The sequence below is a fragment of the Ananas comosus genome, linkage group 21 (assembly GCF_001540865.1).
Source record: "Ananas comosus cultivar F153 linkage group 21, ASM154086v1, whole genome shotgun sequence".
Lineage (NCBI taxonomy): Eukaryota > Viridiplantae > Streptophyta > Magnoliopsida > Poales > Bromeliaceae > Ananas > Ananas comosus.
In genome coordinates this window covers 678286-693385 of record NC_033641.1, presented here as the reverse complement: position 1 = coordinate 693385, position 15100 = coordinate 678286, and the positions used below count along the sequence as shown (strand labels likewise).

Here is a 15100-nt window from a genome sequence, read left to right as displayed (position 1 = left end):
GGATCTGGCATACTCCGGGGTCAGGTTTTCAAAAAAAAAAATTCAGTCGCTTTCCGCTTTGTTTTAAACTGAAAAGGGGCCCCGGGGCGTGACAGATTAAAGTGGTATCAGAGCGAGGTTACAACCACAACACCATTCACAGGTTGTTTTTGAAAAGTAAATGAAACTGAACCATTGGTTAGGTTGACCAATAGGAAGACCACGGTGTATAGGCACGTGAGTGCGGGGTTTGGACTTGTGTCCTGGGTTGCATTCGAGTTTGGTAAACTCGAAGTGCATGGTGTTTCTGTACGTGTTACGGTTCGCACAAGCTGGTGTCTAAGTCGGGTGTAGTGGCGGTATACTTTTTCGGACATCAAGTGGTGGGGCGACGTTCCCCCAGATGGTGCCACTCCTGTCAGGTGGGGGCCCTGAGGGGCCAGGTGAGATTTTCGAGCATAGGCAATTATTCTATTGCCGATGCCCGGGCCACTCTTCCTACTTAGGACACGAGAGCTACTGCGAGTGTCTCTACGGAGATGGCATTGAGCTCTGTTAAAGTTGCGACTTCCGTGGGGCTACTAGGGTGTAGCCCAGGGTTTGGTAGCGGTCGTTTAGGCGACTGCATTGTTAGTGTTGCTTCCACAGACCTTTGGGTAGGGTTGTGATGCCTACCTATCTTCTTTGATTGCTGATTGGAATCAGCGATTCGGATCTTTTGACCTTTACCTCGTTCCTTCTTCCTACTAGAGTCGGATTGACACAGTTTTGGTGTCATGTTTTCGTTAAGGCATACATCGTATGCGGTTATTCTAACACCCAAATTGGTGTGTTGTGGGTTAGTTGTAGTTGGTCTAGATTCGAGATGTTCCAGGGTCGTTCTAATTTCGAATGTCGACTTGTTAAACCGATGTTCCGATAGTAATGGTTGTGAGCTTCTGGTTCAGTAGAAAGGTATCAAATAGCTTGATACTTTATCGCGTTGTACTTCCAACTTGTTGTTGGTAGTGGATCTTCGGATATTTCGCTTTTCTTTTGATAAGTATATTGGCTGCAGACAATATACTGTCGAAAGAGGAACGAAATACCATCTTCCCATTTGGGACTTATGGATTGGGTCGATGTGTTCTCTAGGCTGTTTTGTGTGAAAAGCTAGAGAGATAGTCTTGTGAGGATGATTGGGTATCGGTCATCTTTGACCACGTTGTGGGCCTTGGATTCTCTTGGCAGGTTTGCGCAGTTGATTTATCATCACTGCAGGTGGTTCTGACTCTGGTTCGAGCCTGGGTGTTCATAGCTTTTAGTTGTGCCCCCAATTAGCTAAAAGGTTTGTTGGTTAGTAGTTTCGGTCTGTTGTCTTGAGGTTCAGAATTTTTGGTTGAGTGACTTGAGCCTAGTTGTTGGTTTTGATTGTCACTATAGGTGATATTGTGTAAGGATTGTATTTCAGCCTATTGTGCGACTTTGGAATTGTATGCTCATCCGGTTAATTAGTGACAGGTGCGCCAGGGTCTCAATGAGACAGTTATCTGGTGTTGCTCGAAACACCGATCGCTAGGGTCCCTTGTAGGACGACAGCGACAGGGTCTCGTAGAGACAGGTGTTGAGCATCACCGATGGTTGGTATTGTTTAGTGCGATTGGCAATCCTGTGCACCAAGTTTTGGACTTGCATGGCGAGTTTATTGGTTTAGTCGAACCAGTTTTAATTGAGCAAGCGAATTGTCGAGCTCAATTAGTATTGTCAGCCTTCGACCTTTTCGGTCAGGTGAAAGGTGAGGTTGTGGGACCTAAGACTGTCGAATGTCAAAGGCGGCTTTCCGTGGATGTGGACTTGACTTCGGCAGTTGCGTGATCGGTTAGTGGGAGACTGTAGTCTCAGAGGCTGTTTCTACCAACTCGAGTTTTAGGAGAACGTTTCGTTTCCGCTCGTGGTGAGCAAGTTGATTTTGTCGGCTAGTCGAGAATATTTTGCTCCGATCTAGGTAATTAGACTCCTGTTTGGTGGTGTTGGTTCGTGATTCTTTCTCGTGAACTTAGTGACGTGGTCGAGTCGGTTGAGGCTTTTCGGACCAAGGTTACAGGATGGTGTTGATCCAGGTGTGTTATGGTCCGCAGACGTTGGTTTGGTACGTTCCCCTCGTCTTGTTCTTGTGGAACCACAGTCTTATTCTCCCCTTTTCAGAGGTTGATCTGTCCAATTCTAGATTTGTGATGAACCAGTATCCAAAGGTGTTACCGCGTTGGTGGAGCAATGTCAGGGTTCGAGTACGGTGGATACGTGGTCAAGTTTCGGGGACGAAACTTCTTTTAAGGGGGGGATGATGTAAGGACTGAGATTTTCGACAGTGCAACTAAACTCTCTGTTGACGATGTTTATGTGTGTAATTTAATTACATAAGCACTCGTCAAGTTTCAGGAGAAAATGAGCTTAAACGGAGAAGTTACGCGATTATTAGTTTTCACTTAAGTGAATAGTAACTCCGGTTTTCCGGAGAAGCCACGGAGTAGAGTTGGCTTCTGGTGCGTATCGGACTCCGTTCATATCAGTCCAATAGCTCATTTCGAAGGATTCAGCTATTCTGGAACTACTGGCGCTGACGGATTTTGAGTTTGATGCACGGATTTCGAGAAAATCCCAAAAAATACATTTTATCATGTATTTGTGTGTGTGTTTCCTTCTAATTAGGGAAAAGGTTGGATTTGTTGGAATCCGTGGCGATCGACGATGAGAATCGAAGGTGTTAGCTTTGTTGTCTCGAGGTGCTTGCGATACGCATCTGTGCAATCCTTGTCGCAATCTGACAGGACGGATCTGCGGAGATCGCCCGTGTCGTTGATTGCGACGTGAAGTCGGTGTTGCATAAACGGTAATTTCAGCAAAAGTCCGCGACATTTTAAGTACCGTTTCCTGCGTGAAATCGCACGGTAGAAGGTATTTCGCAGCTTTACTTGTGCTACGTGTAGGACTAGGTTTTGAATTTGTAGTTTCGGTGGAATTTGGTGGCAAAATGCACTTGTATCACCATGTGCATCTAGGTTTTCTATGGCACGAACAACCCTTAGATCTACTCGACCTTCTTGCCCTATGCCGACCTCAAGTAGCTACTGGCCCTAACCATGCTCCACCCCGCGGCGCCGCAGGTGCCTCCCACCGCCGGCCGCGAAAACTTGAACCGCAGCCCCCCTGCCCATCTTTCTCTCATCTCACTCCCATCTATCCACCTCTCCATCCCTCGCCGGTGGACTCACCTGGCTCCAATCATCAACGCGCTCGGCTCCCCTTCCCCTGGCCATGCCCAACCCTCCGGCGAAGCCGCGAGCCGTCCCGGTCGTTCCCACTGCGCCACTCAGGGTCCGCCTAGGCAGGCTGAGCGCAGATCTATGACAGATCTGGCCCCACGCAGCTTAAGCTCCCTGCTAGCTACGGCCGCCTCGCCAACTCTTGCGGACGGCCGAGACGAGCCTTCCCACATCGGAGCCGCCGAGCACACCCTGCCGCCGGCCGCCATCGGCCTGCGCAACCGCGCCGGGCAAGCCGGCCCAACCCTGCCGGCCACCGCAATTATCACCCAGGCCGACCTGCGACTATTATTTGCCCTCCACTGGCGCCGCATCCCCTCGAGCGGCTGCGGCCGCTCATTTGCCTGTCGCGCGACTCTCTGACGACGCTTGTTTCCCCCGGCGTCGCTTAGAACCCACGCGCTCGCCGCCGCGTGAAGCTCCTACAGCCGCCCAAGCCTACGCGTCACGGCCGTAGGTCGGCCGCGATGCTCCCTCTCAAGCTGCCGCCTGCCCCGGCTATTCATCACGCACTCCACACGTGGGGATCATCGCCTTCCCTCGTCGGCCCTCCGGCGCCCGCACGTACCACGCCACCGACCATGCCTCCAGCGCCGCCGCCCCGCCGGGCTAGCTTACACAAGGGAGTGGCAGGAGTGGATCTCCTCCACGCCGGCGCCACCAGGTGCCGCCCCCTGCAAGCCGCCGCCGCACAGCACCTCCCCCGGACGTCTCGGACCGCTTCCCCATCCCCGGCCCGTAGTTGCCCGCCTCCCGGCCGCCGCCGGCCACCCCGAGCCCTGCCTAGCTCCGGTAAGGCTGTTTTTAGATTCCAGCACAGTAGCTTAGCTTTCCGGCCACCTTTCCGGTGATCCGACGACTCCCTTACACCCCAGGAGGTGAGCACGGAGATCGTGGGTTCGTGCTGAACACGATGCTCACCTCTGTGAGGGTTAGGGATGCCCCGGTTAGCGGGTTTAGGTAGATTTTCATGCTGTGCGCGCTTGTTCGCTGAACGTCGTGCCGCTCGTGCGCGCGCTGTTGCGGCCGGCAGTGCTCCGAAAGGTGAGCACGGCCTCTGGCATGCTGAAATCTAGCAGCAGGTGTGATGTCACCCTTCGTTGATCCCCGGTTTGCTTGTACGACTCGTCGGAGCCATGAAATCACATAAAATGATGTGATTTCATGTGTTGTTAGGGACTTGTATGCCGTTCGCTTTGTTGTAGCTGTTGTTGGCGGCAGGTCAGGGCTGGGGACAACCTCTGGACTGATTGTCCAAGGCCCCAGACCCTTGCGAAGATCGAAAATGCATTTCCGGTGCGTTTTTTCGGCGAAATCCGCCGACGGAACGCGGGTTCGGTTCGGAATTATTTCGACGATGCTTTGTGAGCTATTGTGTAGTCGCTGAGCCTTGTTGGCGGGTCACCATCATCACATTGGGGGTTCGGTGATGATGGGTGAGCGACGGTGCGTTACAGTGTCGAAATAGACACTTCCGGGAACCCGAATTCGCACAATTATCCGGCGATAATTGTGTAGGGGTGTTATCTTGTGTTTACTACCCAAACACCCAAATTGGAGTGTTTTGGGGCAGCAGGTGACTCGTGGCACGAGTCGGTGAGTTCGGGACACTTAGTGGGTCCCGACGGCGTCCCGGTGTGGTTTTCGGGACTTCCGGTGAGTTACGATGATCGGTTTTGGGAAACCGATACGGGGTTCTGTGTGGGGTTTGTGAGACAGTGTACTTCAGGTGAGTGGGTTGGTTACTGACCCGTGGGATCTTCGTAGGTCCGGTCGACTTGTGCGTACCCAGTGTTCCGACGCGACAGTGACAGGTGGGTACTTCGATCCGAAGTCGGTACAGTGGTGCACGCTCGGTGATATTCTTCTATCCCTGTTTTTCTATTGCTATTTTCGTATTATATATTGAGCTTGCATCCCCGTTGTTTCTATTATACTCTACTCATATGTTCTATGCTTAGTATCATGTGTAGGAGTAGAGTAGTTTATCCATATGTGATATCGGTGACCTGATTGGTCGGTTCTCGTACTTTATTCCGGTGACCTGATTGGTCGGTTCTCGTACTTCGTTTCGGTGACCTAGTTGATCGGTGCTTTTATCTTATGTCCGTTGACCTGGTTGGTCGGTTGTTGCATTATGTATTGGGTTGGTCTGTTTCTTGACTTCTGTTGTTCGATGACCTTTGAGGTCGGTGTACCCTGAGGGGTAGGATTGTCGGCTGGTGCTGACGGTAGTTCTGAACTATATCGAATACACTCCTGTGACCTATCGGTCGGTTCTTGCGTTCGTACTTCTAGTTGACATCCAGCAGTATCTACATATTATCTTTATTTACTCTGCCTGGTTGTTCTATGTGTAGTATCCTGTATAGGGGTAGAGTAGATGGCATTCGTATATACTATACTTGTGACCTGGTTGGTCGGTTCTCCTGTTTGCATCGGTGACCTGTTTGGTCGTTCGTTACTTTCCGTACATTGACCTATCTCGGTCGGTTCACGTTGTTACTTGATGACCTACACGGTCGGTATGCCCAGAGGGGCAGTGATTGTCGGCTGATTGCCGACGGTTGGCTATTGATCATATCCGCATTGATCGCCACAGCTCGAGTGCATTTCACGTACACCAGCGGGTTGATCCCCCGCAGGAGGGTGTTCTTTTCCGGAAAAGTGGTCGTACATCCGACCCGTGAGCCCAGCGGTGTTCTCTTTGTGCTAGGGTTACATGCCAGGTGTGAGCAGATAGTGGCTTTTGCCTGAGGTCCTTAGACCGACACGGCGGTTTAGATTGGGTACTTTTGGACTTCTCGTCCGGTTGACGCATATAGCTATAGTAGCGGTTGTTGCATATGTACTTCTAGTTCTTTCTTTACAGTTGTCTTGCTACTATAGTTTTGATATCCTTGTATGCTTGCAGTTGTACATTACAGTAGCGGTAGTTGTGTTTTCATATATATATATCTCGTTCGTCCATTATCGTTGCTACTGTATTTTACTTACCCATATTGTTGGTTATCTCTTCCTGATCCGGTGAGTACTCCTCGCCTTCTTCGGCTTGCGGTACCCACTGGGAGGGGAGACATGTTTACATGTTCTCACCTCCCCCACCATTTTTCAGGTATCGCGGGCGTTGAGTAGTGGGACGAGACGTGAGGTACGTTTGTAGCGGTCGATAGAGCTTCCGACCCAGGTTATTTCGATTTAGCTATTACCCTTTTTATTTCTGTGGATATTTATAGCTTAGTCGGTCTACATGGTTCAGTTTTGTTTTATTAATTGAATATCTGAGTTTTCAGTTGGTTTTGGAATGTAATAAAGGAATTGTGATTTCTTGAAATAAAAGGTTTTCTACCCCTCGTGGTAGCGTTTGTAAAGAATAAAGGTTTTCGTGTAGGAAACAGTTTTCGAAAGGTTTTCTGTGGATTTTGCATCTTAGTATTTCAAAACATGTTTCTGTGGTTGGAAACTTTTTAACTGATAGATGTGGATTTATGTTTGAATATCGAATACATAAATGTGAACCTGTGATGTGAATGGTGTATGAATATATAATTGTTGGTTATTTGTATGTTCATTTGGTTGTGGTTGTACCTGGGTTACTTCTTGTACTTGTGTGACGCCGTGCAAATACAAGGGAGACTCTGTCCGTGTGAACAGTGGATTCCCTGTGTTTGTGGCGGATCTGGCATACTCCGGGGTCAGGTTTTCAAAAAAAAAAATTCAGTCGCTTTCCGCTTTGTTTTAAACTGAAAAGGGGCCCCGGGGCGTGACAGTTACTTGTGATCCGAGACCATCTTGCAGCCAAGAAATTGCACTAGAGGTGGGTTTGCATCGGATTACTCCTAAGTAAATGAGTAAATGTATAGTCGACATGTATGCTTGTTGTTTGATCTTCAATGTGATTAGATTAAATTCAGTGATTAGTTGTGGTTGTAACCTGAATTTAAGCATACTAAATAAGTAACATTTATACATGTTGGACTTGAAAAATTGATTTAGGAGAAAACCTGCGTTTTAACCAGCCATATACTTGAACTACCAGATTTAGCTCTAGGAGCCGTGGTTCGACTGTATCGTTGCAGTATCAGTGCGATGGATATCTGGGGTAATTTAGAAGGCATTTACGCTCGTGCTGGGGTGCCGAGCTTATTTTTCAGCAGAGTCTAAGCTGTTTCGGGTCGTTGGGTGCCGTTCGGGTTGGCGGTGGACCCAGATTCTTGTTTTGGTCCCAAATTGTGCTGAGGGCACGTGGGTTTGGTTTGTAGATCTGTTTTGACCTTGTTTACATGACTTTGGCTAGTTGGAGCCTGATTGAGCTCGACAAAGATATGCTGCATACGCTGTTGGGTAGCTCCCACGAGTGCCACTCCCGAGACGGGCGCTGTGCTTTTGCGTTGGTGTCGTGCATGCCAGTTAGACTTGCTCTTCACGGACTGATTAGTGTGGAGGTAGCTGGATAGTCTCAACTGGGCGGGACGGGTGTGTTCACAGTCCCTGTGACGGGTATGTTTACGGTCCCTAAAGAGATTGGGTCAGGTTTGACATTGCTACAGTAGGTCAGCATAGAACATGATGGTATAATAAATGGTAGCTGTAGATTTTTATTCCAACATTTATTACTACCTTTGCTCCCTTCTGTAGACTTAGTGGGTGGACCGATGTTGTTGAGGGCGGCACCCACCGAAGACTACTTGTTTTACAGTAGTTCTCACGCCCTATTGTTACCCCATTTTTGCAGAGCCATCGTCTTCGGCTGCTGCTGTTGCTGATTAGGATCGAGGCAAGGGCGTCGCGAGTTAGAGCCCTACCCGACGAGCCGAGCTAGAGATACCCCTACAGTAGGTAGTTGTTTTGTTGGAGTTCATGTACATATCTATATTTAACTCGCCAATGCGAGTAGTGTTGTATCTTGGATTTGGCGTATGTATATGGAACTCGGTTTGTTTTTATTACTGGTTCTTCTAGCAGCTCTATACTACTGTTTGTAGTATTGTATGATTTACAGGTATAGCTATTGCTTCGTATACAGAGGAAATTTCTTTGTATACGGCAGATTTGTCGGCGCGCCCGGGGAACGAGTAATCCGGGGCGTGACAAAATTATTAATACTTGTTGTGTAATAAATTTTGTTAATATATTTTTGTTATTTTTTAGGGCATATTCCAAAGTATTTTCTGTATAAATTATACAAAATGGTCGGAATAGTGACAAAAACCTGACAGAGGGAAATTAATGCATCAACTTAAAATTTTAAGAGAGTAAAATATAGATTTTGAAATTCAAACAGAAAAGTGAAAAAAAGGCATTTATAAAGAGGTTTTCTGATTTTATCAAATAATTCAACACTGCTCCTACCCTATATGGACGGAGACCTTCGTACTTTTAAATTATTTTCGACGATAGAATATCCGATTCGACGATCGACTCCATCAGACATGATATATAGTATTAGAACTATCGACTTTATTTTTCTAGTGAACGAGCATTTCAAAATAAACAGCTGAAAATAAATCTCATAAGAAATAGTGAAAGAGAAGTTTATAATATTATAAAGTTTTTTTTTATGTTTTGTAAATAATGTTATAGTTTTAAAATATAAAAAAGTAATAAAAATCCAAGGTAGGTTCCTTTTTTTAAAAAAGAATTTCTGCTTAATTATCAAAAGTGGAAGTGAAAAAAAAAAAAAAGTTTCTTTGTATTNTAATATTATAAAGTTTTTTTTTATGTTTTGTAAATAATGTTATAGTTTTAAAATATAAAAAAGTAATAAAAATCCAAGGTAGGTTCCTTTTTTTAAAAAAGAATTTCTGCTTAATTATCAAAAGTGGAAGTGAAAAAAAAAAAAAAGTTTCTTTGTATTTTGAAGTTTTATAAGATTACTAGTTAAGGGGCCCACACAATACAGCGGGAAGACAATATAATAGTAAATTATTATAACTATTAATATTATTTTTTTTATTATACATTAATATTTTTAAATATTATTTATTTCAGTATTGAATAATTAAAAAGTAAGAATAAATTAAAGAATAAAATTAAAATATATTTTTTCTAAAAATATTTAAATTTAATAAGTAAAATAAATAAATCAATTTAAAATAAAACAAAAGATCATTACGGTATTAAAAAAGAAAAAAAATATTTTTCTATTATCATCAAGGTAGAATTAAAAAAAAAAAATAAGTGGAGTGAAAGAACTATCTTAGATTGTTTTGGCGGCAACGTTTTCATTATGCCATCATTAACTTTTATCGTTACACATACAACTGATAAAATATTTGATTCCTAAATTTTAAATTAGTGAAGAACTCAATAGCTAATTATCAGAAGCATAAAACATAAGACTAATAAAAAGGCATTCGAAATCAAAATAAATATTCTTTACACTGTAAAAAAAATTTAAGTACCAAATGTTATATTATTATATAAATTAATTCTTAAAAATTGTTTGAGAACTAAAGTGAAAAATATGCAAAGTTTAGAAATTAGGGATCAAAATAAAAACAGCGAAAAGATTGAAGCCCAATGTGCAATTAATTCTTTTAAAAAGTTGATGTAGACTCCACAACCCCCCAAAATAAGAAAAGGTCTTTTTTGGATTCCAAATTAGTATATTTATTTATTTATAAATATAAATTATAAATAATAAATAAATAAAATAAAATGAAAAAATTAAAAAAGAAAATGTGTAAAGGGTGTGAGAGAAAGTGAGAGAAAAAAAAAAATGGATCCTACATGGCCCCCCTAAATCCGGACAAAGCTCGAAATGGTTTATAAACCCCTCAAAATAAGAGAAAGTCTATTTTGAATTCCAAATTAGTATATTTATTTATTTATAAATACAAATTATAAATAAATAAATAAATAAAAATAAAAAAATAAAAAAAGAAAATGTGTAAAGTGTGTGAAAGAGAGTGAGAGAGAGAAAAAAAAAAGGGGCCCATATGGCCTCCCAAAGCCAGAGAGAGCTCCAAAAAGCTATCAATTAATAAGTTTATAAATATAAATTATAAATAAATAAATAAATAAATAAATAAAAATAAAAAAATAAAAAAATAAAAGAAAATGTGTAAAGTGTGTGAAAGAGGGTGAGAGGGAGGGAAAAAAAAAAAGAAAAAGTGGACCCCATATGGCCCCCCAAATCCGGAGAGAGCTCCAAAAGGTTGTCAATTAATAAGTTTATAAATAAATGTGGACGATGCAAAATCTAAATGATTATATAATAAGTAATTTCGATTGAGACAGGATTTTCAAATTTAGCAGTTCAGGCATGTGTTTGCAAATGAGCTAAAGTTCAGGGGCCTTTATACGTTTTTCCCTAATAATTATGAATGCCAGTAGATCCCTTTAATTAGCTCATATGCACAGTTTAATATATACACAAGTACTAATGTATCTAGGTAAAACTTCAAATACCACTCCTGTTAGGCACGTGTTTGCAAATGAGCTAAAGTTCAGGGGCCTTTATACGTTTTTCCCTAATAATTATGAATGCCAGTAGACCCCTTTAATTAGCTCATATGCACAGTTTAAAGTGTATCAACTTAGTGCCATATAATTTAATTTTTATCTTTTTATTATTGATTCTTTTAATTTTTTTGATTAAATCAGTGACCAAGTTAAAACTAAAGGGTATTAAAGTGAATATTCGACAAATCTAAGTGGGGTATCTGAAGTTTTTTGTATACAATTTAACGAAATATTAACGGAGAAGCTAAAAAAAAGATAAAAACGAAACCACATGACACTAACTTGATACATTTTAAACCACAAAGTACTAAAGTGAGAAAGTGCGAAACCACAGAAGTGGTATTGATGTTTTCCCATGTATTTATATATATGTGTTTGTCCACGTATTAATAGCTTGTAAAGACAAATATTTTTAAGGGACTTAAAAATATTTTCAATAATTGTGTGGGATCTCAATGAAAAATGCTATGAGGGCTTTCCCTAAAAAATATTGTCCTTAGGCTAAATTGCACGTTTTAATTTATTACTAGTGAAGGAGTCCGCGCTTCGCAGCGGATAAAAATTATAAGAGTAATTAATAATAAGATAGCATCAAATATTCTTTTGTTTTCCTCACTTGTCACATTCACGAAAGGTCTCTTACTATTGGTAGCAATGATGGAACCGACAACACCTTTTCCAGCGACGATGATAGTGAAAATCGCGACGATCCCTTCGACAGCGGTGGAGAGGGGACATGGACGCATATTACTGAGGGAGGAAGGGAGGGAGGCAACGGTGTATGAGAAAAGATGAGGGAGAAAGAATTGATGAATTAAGGGGCCGTTTGGTTGCATGTAGTTGCAATTGTATTGCAGTTGTAACTGCATGTAAATGCAAATTTTCTGTTTGGTTTGATGTATTTAACTCCAACTGCTGCAGTAGGAGCTGCAGGAGGAGGCCCAACTGCAGCAATTCAAACTACACCCAAATTTGCCGTAGTTTCAACTACAGCAGTTGGAGAGAGTAATTTTAAATAAAAGGTATGCTTACTTTCTCAATATTTTTTAAACAAAAATTATTTTTCTTTTTTACATTGGAGGTAATCTCACCATCATATATATAAAATAATAAAATTTTAAAAATTATTTCTCAACTGCATACAACCAAACAAATTATTTATACTTGCAGCGCTTTCTACTACATCCAACCAAATAAGATTCGTGTAGTTATAACTGCTGTATTTCAAACTGCATACATCTCTAATTACACTGCATTTATAATTATATCTAACCAAACGACTCCTAATTGAAAATGAAAAATATGGTGGAGGAAGAGTTTGGTACTAAAAACGTTAGATGTAGTAATTAAATATATTAATTGAAAGTTTTATGAAGGAAATGGGAAGGGTCAAATGTGGTGAAGTGGTGGAGGACAACTTGTCATTGAAAGTTTGGTGATGGAAACGTTTAAATGTAATTAAATGTATTAATTGAAAGTTTAAAAATGAAGAGTCAAATACTGTGAGATCCTTGGTGTTTGACTGTGGAGGCTTGTCGACAGCTCTGGAGAGTGTCGGGACAAGCCCGAGTCGCGTTGGCGTCAAATAGACGTAAAACGGACTCCGTGGGACGCGAGAGCAGCCTTCAGCGAAGAAATCTGCAAAATGGCAGATTTTCCTGCTGGCTGTACCGGTACAGCCAGCGAGGTGTACCGGTACGCTATACTGGCTGAGTGCATACTGCTCTCGGGTTAGCTTCCTGTACCGGTACGCGATCCCGTGTACCGGTACACGGGTACGCGATCCCGTGTACCGGTACACCAGAGTAGGTGAGGGGCTTTTTAGTATTTTTATCTTGCCTCGTTTGTATCTCCCTCACTCCCCTCTATATAGTTTCGTGTAGGGAGGGAGAGAGAGAGACTTTCTTGCTGTAATTCTCTATCTCTCTCACTCTCCTATCCGGTTGTAGGCAAGGAAGGAGCTCGGGTGGAGTTTCGTCGCCGACGTGGTGCCGCGGAGCCGTTCGGGCGCACGTTTCGTCGTCGTGGTGCTGTGAGGAGCTCGAGCGAGCGTGGATTTCCGTCGTCCTCGACGTGGCACCGACCCTTGAGGATCTAGCGAGGTAAGTGCTCCGTGGAATTGCTGCGCATACTTTGAGTATCGTCAAATTTGAGCTTAAGTGCTGTTTTCGCAAAATTTCACCGTCGACTGTTTGTATTTTGGCTTGTTCTCGACGTAGAAGCATCGGATTGTGACGAGACTTGGCTCGTTGGATTCAGGACTGCGAGAGGAATCCACGAAGCCCTTACTTGCTGGATTTGGTGAAGGTTAGCTTGGTCGAATCCCTGTTGTACCTCACTGCTGTGATTTTTTTGGACTGAAGTGGTGATTTTTGTTGCGTAGAGCTCGAGCTTAGGCGATCTCTGTACTCGGCGGGTTCCGGGTGATCCAGCGGGTTGCTCTACACCGGGGGAAGTCCTTCGCTGCCAGGGATTAGCATTTTAGGTGGGTTACATCGGCTTTACTCCTAAGTTCTTATTGGTCGACATGTATAGATCTTGATTTCGGTAATTAAAGTTTAGCTCAAATTCATGGATTAGCTTTAGAATGTAAAATCTGAATTTTCGAGCATATTTTATCAAGTAAATAGATTATACATGTTGGACTTGAAAATTAAATTAGGAGAAAACTTGCGATTTGGACCTGTCACCAGTTTTAACTACCTGATTTAGCTCTAGGAGCCGTTAGAAAATTGTACTGTCGCAGTTTCTTCGAGACGAGTACTCCAGGTAGTTTAGAATGTATTTACACTCGCGCTGGTTCGCCGAGTGGATTTTTACAGGGTCGTTCAGGTCGTTTCGGACTGTTGGGTGCCGTCAGAGTTGACGATGGACCCGTATCGCCTTTTTGGCGTCAGATTGTGCCGAGGGCACGTTACCTGTTGGTTGTTAGACCAGTTTGAGTAGATTACTTGACTTTGGCTAGTTGGAGCCTGATTGAGCTCGACAGAGATACGCTGCATACTCGGTTGGGTAGCGCCCACGAGTGCCACTCCGGAGTCAGGCTTGTGCTTTCGCGTTGGTGTCGCTCATGCCAGTTGGACTTGCTCTCCACGGACCAGTTAGAGTGGATAGAGCCCGATAGTCGCAACGGGGCAGGGACGGGTGTGTTCACAGTCCCGGGGACGGGTATGCTTACAGTCCCGATCATCAGCCCCCACCTTGACCGCTGAGACCACGGGAGCCATGTCTTGAGCCACCGACTCGATAGGAGAGTGTGTTGGAGACGTTATCGAGGGGGACGACAGAGCAGTGGAGTCAGTCTCGTCGGTTGACACGTGAGTTTAGACCCCTACGTGATCGGAGTCCAGCGTGTGAGCCGAGGTGTTGTCCCCCACGTGAGCGGAGACGGACGAGTCCGTAGAGACCTCTAGATCGTGCTAGGACGCGGTTGACGCGTGCGAGGGCGTTGCTGCCAGCCGGAGCCGCTGCTATGTATCGACTTTCCTTGTTTAGCCCCAGTCTATGTTACGTTGTGAGAGCTGGGTTAGTTGCTTTCAGATCTTCCGCCAGGGACAAAAGGAGGTTTTAATACAGCAGACGTCGGTTGTATTAAAGAGTCCGGTTTTGTCTTTGAGGAAGTCAGTAAGTGAGATGAGATTCTCCTCAATTTTATTTATTAGTAACTGAAAGCGTGATTTTAATGCGGAGAGTGCAGAACGAAGGGATTCCAAACGGTTTGAATCCAAAGGATCCAGGGGTGCTGGATGTCGTTTCGAGACTATGGTTGAATTAGACAGTGCGGGGCCCAATATGCATGGGGCCCGTGCGGCTGTTTAGGCGGCATATGTTTCTTTAAAAGGGACATATGCTTCGCTATCGACATGGACATTTAGTTTGTGATGATGCTTATCATCATCTCTCGACGATCTCTTTTGTTTTCGATTTTTTTGTCTCACAGTATATGTATCAGGTTTAGGTTTTATGTCTCGATGAGCGTGACCGCTCAATTCAGTTGATACATGTATTTGAGCTTTGTTTTGTAGATGGACGTCATCCCGTGGAGATCTAGTCGTGCAGCCCATCCCGAGATTGAGCGCTGCGGGAACGGAGCTAGGACTAGGCGTCTGCCACGTCGTCGGCCTTGGACACCGAGACGTTTTTGTATCCATTGTTGACCCGCACTCTTGATGACATTTTTGTTCATCAGGAGTCACCCATGGCGGGTTTTGTTGTAGCCAGTGGGTGATTCAGATGTCTTCCCTCGTTCCTATCTTCCTTTTCGTCCTTCGTGTGAGATGGCGATAGTTGGTGATGTGATAGTACGAGATGTGATTGGTTGACATCCTTTTCAGTTTAGACTGGGTTAGGTT

General features: G+C 43.8%; 1 protein-coding gene and 1 long non-coding RNA gene across 2 annotated transcripts in view; one reads left to right on the top strand and one right to left on the bottom strand.

Annotated features, from left to right (window-relative positions):
• LOC109726183 (bidirectional sugar transporter SWEET14-like) overlaps window positions 1-15100 on the bottom strand; it is a 94454-nt gene that overhangs the window by 47058 nt on the left and 32296 nt on the right. The window lies entirely within an intron of this gene.
• Window positions 12923-15100, top strand: part of LOC109726185 — a 2412-nt gene continuing 234 nt past the window's right edge. Inside the window, exons 1-2 of the long non-coding RNA XR_002220435.1 lie at window positions 12923-13055; window positions 13132-13233. This is a non-coding gene — a long non-coding RNA (uncharacterized LOC109726185). The remainder of the gene's footprint in view (window positions 13056-13131; window positions 13234-15100) is intronic.